The sequence below is a fragment of the Ischnura elegans genome, chromosome 2 (assembly GCF_921293095.1).
Source record: "Ischnura elegans chromosome 2, ioIscEleg1.1, whole genome shotgun sequence".
Classification (NCBI taxonomy): Eukaryota; Metazoa; Arthropoda; class Insecta; order Odonata; family Coenagrionidae; genus Ischnura; species Ischnura elegans.
The window spans coordinates 25,451,550-25,463,515 of record NC_060247.1 but is presented as its reverse complement, the minus strand read 5'-3'; positions in this window follow the sequence as shown (position 1 = coordinate 25,463,515).

The following is an 11,966-nucleotide window of genomic DNA, read 5'->3' as shown; positions in this document are numbered from 1 at the left end:
ATGGAAATATGTACCAATTGATAATGTTTAGGAGTTTTATTATTGTTCAAAATGAATGTGTTGCCTGCTATTAACTCCATTCTTGTAATTAATTAATATGTTTTATGCTAAATAGGCTCTCAAAAAAGGCAATCTCTTTTTCCTATTCGATAATTAATATATCACCAACTGAAGCTGTTGATATATTTGGAAAAAATCTCTAAAAAAAGTTATTTTAAATAAATTAAATACAGCCATTATATTGGTACCGTTTTGTTGACATTAGTTTGGATTAAATATTTTGGCAAAAAGTTTATGTTAAAACAGCGTAATGAGGTGACAAAAAATATGCTGACTGAGAGAGGATACCGGAATTGCGGGCGTTTTTAGAGGAGGATCGCCGTTAGACTGATGAGCGAGCAAAGGGTTTGATGACAAATTGGGATGTGAGGGAAATTGGAGCAAGAACTAGAGATTGCAATGGGAAGTATAGACAATGAGAAACAGGCGAGATGAAGGGGCTGGAGTTTAAGGAGAGGTTTTTGTGAGGGGGGAGGGAGGCGAGCAATTCATCCTTCCAAACCACCCAAAGCATATCTTCCTTGTCCTCTGCCTCTCTCGACCCCCACTCTCGTCGTATGTCTAAGAACCATCTGCGGTACCGATTCACTCGGCATTGTACGTGACATGGAAGGGGAGGGGAGATTTTCAGTGGAGGAGGTGGAAGGGCGTGGAGGACGGAAACGAGGAGTAGAGAGAGAGAGAGAGAGAGAGTGGAGGGAAGAGAGTTGGATAGGGAAAGTTTGAAGGAAAAGGAAGACGAAAGAGGGTTAGATGGAAAGAGAGGGAGAGAAGGGTGTGTATGTATGAAGAGGCCGAACGAGGGTGGCTGGAGATGGTGGCTCCTTGGGGGTGGGAAGGCACTGAAAAAGCTGGGACTGGCGCAGGCAGGAGGTAAGCCGAGAGGGAGAGGAGGCGATCGGGGAAAGACAGGGATAGGGACTTTGGCGTGACGTGAAGGAGATAGGACTAAGGGGGTAAGAGCGCACGGTGAGATTACGGGGGTGGGTGGGGGAAGGTTTTCTGGGGGTGAGTGGGGAGTGAAGTGAGGGAGGAAACATTGGATCGGAGGGGCTCTGTAATGGTGGCCGTCTTTGCTTGAGGTGGGAGCGAGGTCGCGAGGCTGCTCTGCGGAAAGGGGACGCTGGGAGTGAGCGGATGGAGAGTTTGGTAGAATTAAGGGGGGGGGGAGCTGCTGATGTGAAGGGAGGGTTTGGTAGGTTGCGGAGAGAGAGAGAGAAGAGGGTGCAGAAGAAGTGAGGGAGCACGGACGACATCTGCCAGTCGTTTCTGGAATCTGTCTCTGACAAGATACCACTCTGGAGAGAAGGGGCCTTCTTCTTCCAATCCTCACGGCGACACTTCCTTTTCTCTCCTCCCCGCGTCGTCGGAGTCTCTCACTCCGTATTCTCTGCCTTTTTCTCTCTCTTTTCTTCCCCTCTCATTTCTCCTTCCTTCTCTTCTCTCCCTTTGTGCTCATATTTGGATGTTTGCGTACGTGTAGGTGCACATATGCTGATATTCGTACACTTAACTCTCCTTTCCATTACATTCTACCTTCTCACCTCCCCTTTCTCCTCTTCCTCCCGCCAGTAACTTCACAACAGCTATCGACTTCGAGAACACTCCGTACTCTTGTCTTCCCTTCAAGTCTCCTTCGTATTCTACCCAAAACGCCTTCCTATTCCCTCTAGAGCCACACTGGCGGCTGGGATCTGCCTCATACTCTTCATCAAACTCCATCTCCTTCGTTATCTATATGTATTACTTGTAGGATCAAGTCCAAATAGGCTCGAGGGTTTTCTAAACATTCGAACGTCATCTAAATATGCGGAAGTCTGATCATGCGAAGCAGACACACTCGTACTCAACCTCTCTCGCAGCCCCCGTTCTTCTGTCGTCGCGGTACTCCACCTCAATTCAATTCTCGCCTGAGGGGATATTGCTTCGGGGAGAATGCCTGTATTTGCGAGATAGATTTAATAAGAGGTCTCCTTTCGATATTATTGACTCATTTTGACCCATTCCCCCGTGTTCCTCTCACGGATCTCTTATTGTCCTGTGCTTTCCTGCGTTTGTAATTTATTTAAGGAGCTGCTTATTTTAGGGAGGATTCCTTGGAGAATTGGTTGAAAGGCTCGGTAAACAGAAGCTGCTCCTACATTTATGACGTTCATTTTCAATCATAGTTTCCTTTACGAGTGAAATAATTTCTCGATTCCCTTCCTTCCCGACGACTGTTAATGATAAAAGCTTCTCGAAAAGCTTCATTTCAATTGTACAACTGTGACAATGCTATGATGTTGTTTGACACAGTGTTACGGGTGCTCGTGAAAATAAGTCATGTCATAATTTAGCATAATTTTATTCTGGTATCGCAACAATGTAGTCCTCTATTTATGCTCATGAAAACTCTCGAAGGGATGAACTCCCTGATTTTAATATCACCTGAATGAAGAGTTTTTCTTGCGAATATCATCATCATATTTTTCTATTTGTGTCCCCATCTGTTTTTTTCCTGTTCCTTTATTTGGGGGATGAATAACTTTTACTCACTAATCGGCCCGCACGTGTCTTTGTCATGTCTACCATGTTTGGTCTAAGTGATCTTAAATGTGTTAGTCAACATGGACCTGCGTGATTTACACATGATGCAGGCATCGGCTTAGGTGGCCATGTCCCCTTTTCACCTTACGGCCCTCCTTCTCTGTTGGACCCCTCGCTCTCAAGCCATTTCACCATCACTTCCCTCCATTTTGCCGTACCAAGGCCTATCTTCGACGCCAGCTTCCTCCCCAGCGCACAATGGGGCCAAACCCCACTTTTCTTTTAAATTTTGTATGCATTTTTCTACGCATATATTTCTTTTACTACAGAAGCAATGTAAAGGTGACTTCATTACAGTTACATTCTCTAATTATAATTAGCCTTGTTGGAGGCGGTGTCTCCGATGGCTGGCGCGGATTTCTCACCTAAGTGGTATTTTTCATTTCTCAGAGAATCAGTTTGTGCCACGCGTTGGGCTACAGTTATGCTGGATCTCATAATGCTAAATTTATAAGCTAGTAGGCTTACATTTTTTTACTGCTCTTCCTGCAGCTACTACCGGTTGACGTAGATCTTTCCTTATTATCCTATTTGGCTACTTGTAATATGCAATGTTATATTTATGTTTCTTTCACCGTTTCCTCTTGTATCAACTTGTGTCCTATACACAATCTCTTGTTCTCCACTCCCTTCTACCGACAAACCTCTCTTGCAAACTCAGCGCCCGTTGGAAAATTTCCATTTCGTGCCGCAAGGATGTTTCAGGATGAGTTCCGTGTGTGAGGAAGGAAATTTCAAGAGGGGGAAGGGAAAGAGGCACTTTTTTGTTGGGGTATGGGGTACATGGAAATGTTGGGACAGAGAAAGCTGGGCGTGGGATGCTAGGGGGGCCGAGAGATGGAAGGGCCCCAAGACAGGAGAGGATGGTTTCTTAGAGATGAAAAGACGGGGGAGGGAGGGAGTGCAAGGATATAGGCATCGACAGGGTTCGTGGATCGAGGGATGTTTTCAACTTGGCAGGTTGAGGAATATAAGGCCAAAACTGGAATGGCATTTTTTCAGCGTGTAGCACAACGTATCAGCTCTTGCGAGGATTCCGATGGAAGTAGTGTGAACTTGATTAAGTTTCGGAATCAGGTTTCAGCCGGAAATATTGTTAACTGTCTTATGAGTTGGTGAATTTGATCTTCTACAAATTACAATAATGTGTGTCTTTTATGCTTCCATGGACTTCATCTGGCATGCATGACACATAATGAATATTCGATATGTCTTGCCTGATTTATTAAGTCATTTATCTCTACAATATGTTGCCCCTTCACCTTCTCTTCTAAGAACATCTACTTTAAAAAAATAGGCAGCGAGTAGTTTCGACATTCATCTTAATACCGGAATCTTGAAAACGTTATATTAATTTAACCACCATATCCCTGGGAAACCTTATGGCACATAGTTATCGTAATCTTTAATAACTAGTCTATTTTGTTCTGATTTTTTAATTTATTTTAATTTTTATTACTGATAAAACAAGCAGTAAAGTATACAGCCTGAAGAAGACTATTGTTCCAGTTAAAGAAATAAAATGTGTTTAGGAATGAATATCAAGTATTTCCACACAACAGAAATGTTTAAATTATTTTGTAAAATGTTATGTCACTTGGTGTAATTTTTAAATATTTATTAGAATTGGAAGGCTCCTCTGCTTGCAAACATTCCTCCGTTTTTATAATGTGCTTCTATCCAAATTTTCGCAAATTATGCTATTTTCATCCCCGCTACTTCAACTATGACCGATTTTGGTTGTCTGAATTTATCCGCAGAGAGTATTATAATATCAGCGTGAAAATAAGACTTAAAATATTTTTATGTTATGCAAAGGCTTCGTCTTGATTCACAAAAATTTTACCTATCTCCAAATTGTTAAAAAGTTTTTCAATTTTCTTGCATTCACAGATACTTTTTTATGATACTGTTGCTAAAAACCGGTACATTCGGAATAATGAACAGTATGCATATCTGGTGTTTAGTATATCACCTTTCCAACCAGGATATTCTCGGCTCCTCACTTCTGCGTTAATGAGGGAATTTCTAGTTCTTTGGATTGTTTATTTTGTTTGAGGAAATGTGTCGTATTAAATTGCGTGATAGGTATTCATCTTCATTATTAAGCATTTTCCTGGTGCTGTTTTTGTTGATAGGTTGATTCAATTCCCACATCAATGGGTATGGTATAGTTATTGTCTATACTCTTCCTTCGCCTGAAGGAGATATTGTCACAAATATTCCGCCTCTATCTCCGCTTGCTCTGCGGATATCTTATTCTGAGAGAAGGGAAACAAGTTGCACTTCGACTGCTACACCCCGTAGAGAGGACCGTAGGCGAGCGGACTGCGCCGCAGGGACAAGAAGTGGGAGTGGCCGCACCGGGTGTAGCGAGTGGTTATTGCCACGGTGGGTGGGGTTGGGAGAGGGCTAGGAGTGGAGAGAAAAGCATATACACGGGACGGAGAACGAGCTTAGGCAGGCGTGTTTAGGGAGGGGGGACGTGGAAGAGGAAGACTGGTGAGGTGGGAAGGGTTGAGTGTTTTTGCAAGCGGTGGCGAGGAGGCGGGGGTCGGCGGGTTGGGAGGGAAGGCGAGCGAGAGAGAGAGAGGGATGAACGTGAAAGGAACGAAACATGGCGAGGTTTTTAGGGTACGAAGGGTTGGGAGGAAATATTTAAGGAGGGGGGCGGGACTAAGGGTTTGACGGACGAACGTCGTGGAGAAGAGAGAGAGAGAGAGAGAGCGAAGCAGCGGTGTAAGGGAAAGCCAGTTCAAAGGAAACGATAAGCGAGGGAACCTGGAGAGCGAGGAAGGAGCAGGAGCAGGGGCGTATGTGCGTGGGAGGGGGGGAGGGAGGTTTCGGGTGAACGGGCCGCGATGGAAAGTGGAGGAACCCCTGAGTTTTATGTAGGAGTGTGCGGAGGGGGATGTGGCATGAGCTGCGGAGATACCGGCGTGTAGGAGAGGGCAGAGCGGAGTTTTGTGGGATCCCCAGGGGGAGAGGAGGGTTAGCGTATGAGAGGGGGACCACCGTTGGTTGTTAGGAGGAGCCGGGTAAAAGGGAAGAGAGACCCCGGCGATGGGGGTGGATTTAGGAGAGGGGTGGTCTGAAAGATTAGGGATGGGAAAGTGCACGCGTTCGGGAATGGCGGTAAGGAAGAGCTGGAATGACGTGTTTATGTTAAACTTAGGAGTGAGGGCGGCGATTACGAAGAGTGGGAGTTGAGGGTAGGAAAAGACCGGGCTCTAAGAAGGGAGGAGGCGGAGGGTGGCGTAGCGGTGGTAATGAGTGATGGAGGACGAATTGGAGGCAGGCTGGAGGACTGGGTAAATTGTGAGGGAAGGGTCGAGGTATGTTAAGGACATTGCTGATGTAGCGGTGGACGACTGATACATCTCTTTCAATCATGATTCGATGCCAGTATTGGCGAATGGGTATTCAATATGCCTTACGCATATATCTGGGTTCCAGTTAAACAATTGCGTACAATTTTTTTACTGCCCTGAAATTAACTCATGCTTGAAATGTTGAGGCAAAGGTTGGAAAGAGATTTGCATGCTATCACTCCATCGAGTCGTATTAGTGATACTCATGACGCTAGGTGGTATGTGGAACATAATCATGTCCTGCGGAGATCAATTGCAGTCAAGTCTTTTGGTCTGTTGTAGCCAGGGGGAGGGAGGGTTTCTGCATGTCATCGTAAGCCGACGATTTTTCTGTTACCTCTTCTCCGTCGATGCATCTAAAGCCCTATCTTTCTAGCCAGAGTTTGGAATTTTGTCCTTTAAGTGACTGTTTGTTCCTCATCTTATGCATGCACACTATATGCTTCCTTGATATCACATGTTTACTAGTTGAAATATTGCGCAGCTCTCTGCAAAATTAGCTATAAATTGTGCTAGATCATTGGTGACTATTTGGATAAAGAGGGGTCTATTATTAGTCATAAATAATGTACTCATAACTATCGCCATAGTTATTTTGACAATGTAACTGATGTAACAGCTAAACATTTATGACAATTCCGTACGGCTACGACGGCTATGCCTTCAAAGCGGATCTGTGAATCTCATAGGCGTCAAAAGTGCTTCCCTGACGGCATAGTGTAGCTCGATGGAAAGATCCCGTGGATTCTACGGGGTAAGAAATTACCATTACCTGAAGGTTACTCCCTTGCATTTAGCATTCATGGTACTGTTTGTTAAGTGCTGGGGAGACGTGCGCTTTCATAACTGTAACTACAAGACAGAATATGGAATGAATGTGGTTTAGTGCCAAATGTGAATGTGAGTAAATATGTGAAGTTTTGAAAAGTAATTTGCGGAGAAATTTCCCTGCTGTATTTTAAGGGATCGTTTTGGTTTATATTGAAAGATTAATGCGCTATTTATGTTCATCATTAATTTTAATGATTTATATTTTGTTTGATAGATCTAAAATCTTAATTCGAATGTTAGTAAAATTATGCATTACAATATTTCCACTGGATTTTATTTTAACACGACGGGTTTCATTGTTACAAACAACATTATCAGTATTAAATTTTACTAATATTGAGAACTAGCACCACATTGTGCCTCATATAATACAATATATTAATTCGAATGCCTAATATCCACTATTTATGCGCATGCTTACATCAATGATTTGATTGCGTGGATGCTTTAATATGTGAGTCCCAAAATTTTCATTCCTCTTTGACTGTTACTTTACTGTTATTAACTTTGCTGTCTTGTATGAAAAAGTATATTATGAATTAACTTTGCGTAATCACATGATTGACAAAATATTAAAGGAAATTATAATCCCTCGAAAATTTACAAAATACTCAGCTAGTTAAATAATTATATAGCTTAAAAAATGTAATACCTCTCTTCCGTAGCTTTTTCCCCGCCGCTAATCCTGGTAGTGTTCCTAATAAATGGTCCAAACTATGATGGCTCATGCATGGAATTCCATTTTTGATTCGATTGATTCGATGTTCCAAGTTGACCATTTCCGGCCGTTTCCTCTTGTAGTACCTGTAGAGTAGTCAATAGTTGAGATGTATTTTATGCAAGTATTGCAATCTCGTATCGTATATTCTAACAAAATGTGTGAATTAATTTATAACTTGGGCAAAAAATATGCAACTTTATTCCATTTATCAAACAATGCCTTCGTTTTAAGTTGCGTGCTTGCTTAAACCGAAATAATTTTGTGTATAATAAAATACCAATTGTTAATTTATCCTTGTTTCTCATTTTTATGTGATAATAATACATAGTTTCGTTGATCACGCTCGTCTTTGAGGCAAAAAATGTTTCTAACACATATGACGAACATGAAGAAGTTGGCCTTCTGAGTTTTATCGAATGATATGAGAGAATGGAATTAAATATGATATTTTATTACCTCGCTAAGCTCACCATCAGTTTACTCAGTCAGTTCAACGTCAGATTTCTGTAATTACCGTATTCTATGGCCAGAGATGAGCTGAAAATAACTCCCTCCGGAGGCCCAATCCTTCGAGTTAAATGGTGTATGGGATGACATATTCCAAATATGATATTTCCTTGTTCTTACTCTGCCTCTGGTTACGAGTCTGCTCAAAGTTAATTTTTGAATATATAATCGCCTTCCAAATTAAAAGGCATGCAATTATTTTGTGCATTTGTCTTAATTTATATACTTTTTATTTCAGTGCTCCTATCTAATGCATTTAATGCTTGCAACTTAACGTATATTTTTCTTATTTCGGCTTTTCACTAGATATTGAGATCTAGATTCCACGTGTGCGTGGCCCTTTATTCATTCTTTATAATGCGTTATTGGTAGCTTCGTTTTTATTTTGATTATACCAACAGAATATTCACGATAAGGCTTTCAGATAGGATTGTAGTGTCTGCGTCGGACCAATCTCCAGACCTTTGACTTATGATGATGGATAGTCAGAGTTGTACAGCGCTGAAGTTTTTTTTTTTCGTTATCGATGGTCTTTCTTAATTTGCCTAATGATTTAGTGCCTCTCATGTAGGGTAGAACCTTGCATTCACCTTCAACATATATTGTGACTTATGATGAATAAGCGATTCGCTTTGATTTCTCATCCCTTATTAATCCCTGTTTATTAGCCGCTTCTTTTTTAAATTTCCCATCGATATTAATTTTTTTCACTTCATAGATTAATTTAATTATACTGTAGCTTTACTAGTCACCTGTGCGTGGCCTGTGAATTAGAGTAGGGTGAATTAGGGAGAGATGCCACAGAATTTGTAAAATAACTATATTTTGCTTTTCCTATAACTATATTTTGTCGTATTTTTCTTTTTCGATCAAACTTAGTGGTAAAAATGGTGACTATTCTCGTTTCCTACTTGTACACAAAAATGTATATCTATCTTTATGTGTCTATTCCATATGCTGCGAGTGACGCGCTGCACCTATAAGGGTGATATGCAGCATACTATTAAAACCGACTAAAAACGATTTCTGTATTCTATAGCTCTATTCAAAGAGAAAAAAATGTTGCATTTTTGAAGTTTTGAGGAAAATAAAATATGCTAACATTTTTGATGTATTGCTACTATTTTTCTAATTAATAGTACGCGTCTACGATTTTAATGCTTCTGAAATGCAGGTTGTGAAACGAGCGCTGTGTTTATGTCATTATATTATAGATATACGCATATAAAAACCAAGAAATTTAACTACCAGAGCTATATTTATCCAATTTTTATTGAAAAATACAAGTTGAACCGAAGAGGTTCAGTTAGCAGATACTTAATTTAGGAGTTTTTTTCCTAAAATTCCAAAATACAAGTTGAAGAATAAATTAAAGTAATTATTTAAGCTATGCTTAAGTAAACACCTGCTGTTGCCTACAAACTTAGCATAATAATGTTCAAAATATGCGTGCAAATAATTAAATACGACACAACAAGAAAACAATTTTTAGTTTTGATATACACACTTAAACAGTTGTAAGGTTGCTAAAAAGGTGTTATAATTAATTTGAAATTATTTTTCATTCCGCGCGGCGTATAGATATCCCGCATGAGAGAACTGCGGCATGTGTACCGAAGTTCAGTGCGGCGTCTCTCCCTTTCTCTACGGGTGATACTCCGCACCTCGTGGCTTTATGATTAACATGATTTAACTAGACTGAAAAAATTCCGAGAACTTACAGGTGATGTAAACCTCAAACGAATAAACGAACGATACGAATTTAGTGCAAGACGAGGAAAAATTTTAAAGGTAAAATATCAGACTTATCTCAGTATTTGTGCTTTAAAATCTGTAAAACCAATGTGAAACAAACGGGACATGCTCACTTACTCCCTGGCACCTACTTTGTCCTTGCATTGCGTATCTTCCCGCAATCTGTCAGGAAACGCCGACACTAAGCGGGGTGCGCAGTCTATCCCTTATGCGGCGTCTCTTCCCAACCTAATTACTTACCCCAAGGTAAATAGTGAAAATGTTATTCATTTGCCATTCTTACGTCATGCCAAACGCTCAAGTTATGTCTAAGAAAACTGCACTATGTATTAATATTATCTTGAGCAGCGAATTAATTAGGGCAGCCTTGTATTATATTTTTTTCAGCTCTTTTGATGCAGGTGCCTAATTTTTGACAAATTCTTGGAACATTGTTTTTGAACTTGCTTTACATATTTTTCCATGTAAATCAGAATAAATAATTAATGTTAGGAGACGCATATTGTTTGAGTGATGTACGGCTATTTATGAAAAAGTCAAAGACTGTAAAAATGCTAATTTCGGCTTTATCTCCATTTCCACTCAGTTTAATCCAATTTTGCGCCTGTTTACACTCTCCATTCTCGTTACATTACCTTCTAAAGTAGTTAATAATCGTTTTTGCTAGCGACTGTCCCGCTTCATTGGCCATTTCGGTTGGAGCATTTAAAAAGAAAGAAAAAGAGGATGAAAAAATTAGGCATCGCCGCCCCGCGTTCTCGAGGGATTTGAGGGTGTCGGGCGCCGTCCTTTCCTCATCTCCTCTCCGCTTTGTTTGCCAGCTCAGCCTCTTATCTCCACCTCCTTTTCCTTCCTCACGGCCGTCTCTCCACTCTCTCTGCTCCAACCATCTCACCTCCCTCCCTCTCTCTCTATCAACTCCCAGACACTCCCCGCTTGCCGTATTTCCCACGCTAACTCGAGAGATATATCCCCTTTTTATCTCCCCGGCAGCGAACTCCCAACCTACATAGCGCTCACAAAAACCCTTCCACAGTTCCTCTCTTAACCTTCCCCCAACTAACCCCGCACCTCCCTTATTACTATTATTATTGCCCTAGTGGGCTTTTTCGCATTTTTTATCATCCCCGTGCTCGTGCTTATCCGCCGCGCACATTTGGTCGTTACCCTTACACCCCGCCATGGCCTATACGCAAGCGTGTTGCTGCCGCCCGTTTCCATCCTCGAAAAATGAAAAAAAAGAGAATAGGAAGGAGGAGAGTACATTCCCGCCTACACGTGTGATGGTGTGTGAATGTTATGTAGCTGGTCGGAGAAGGTATGGTGATGCTCCTCCAGTGTTTAAGGAGTGGGGTCGGGAGTAAAAAGAGCGCAGGTATCATGAGAGCTTCCCCGGCGTTTCGGTAGGGTTCTCTCGTTTTCTTTCTTCGTGCCATCTTGCGTGTTGTTTTTTCGCGGTGAAAAGGTGCCGAATTACTGCTCTTGCTGAAAGTAGCTCGGAAGCGCTTCTCGCTTGTTCCGTCGACGCAGGCGAAAGAACGCATGCCTGCATTTCACGTTGGCGTGCTCTGGTTGCCTGACTCTCCAGGAAAATTTCGGTGTGGGTAACAAGGGAAGCTTGCACTCTAATCCAATCGCCTATTCATCGCAGTATGAATAAAAAGAGGCTCGCATCTTTCCGCCGATGAATGAAAACGAAAAGAGGAGGAAAACACTGTCGCCGCTTGCCTTAGCGCTCTCCTTTCCACGCTCGCCTTTCAATGAGCGAGGCTACATGCTAATTTTCCGATCCACCCACCCATCCTCCAGTACTGCTCTCAAGTTGACACCGGATATTTTTTTAATTAATTTTTTTGACCACGTTCAGTGGTAAGAGACGCGTGCTGCTCTTCCGCGAGGACTATCTGCCTACAGCTCTGAGCTTTGGGAAAGAAATGAAAGGAGAACGAATAAGGGACACTTATAGGGCACAATGAGAGCACCCTCTTTTCATACCCTGAGCATTTTGCACGAATTCCGAACCTACCTCTAACTCCACATCCCTTTAAGTAATGAGCATAAAATTACACCTTGTTTTCTTTTTCTCATTCAACTCCTTCAGACATCCGTCATTTTCGTGCCACCATCCCCTCTTT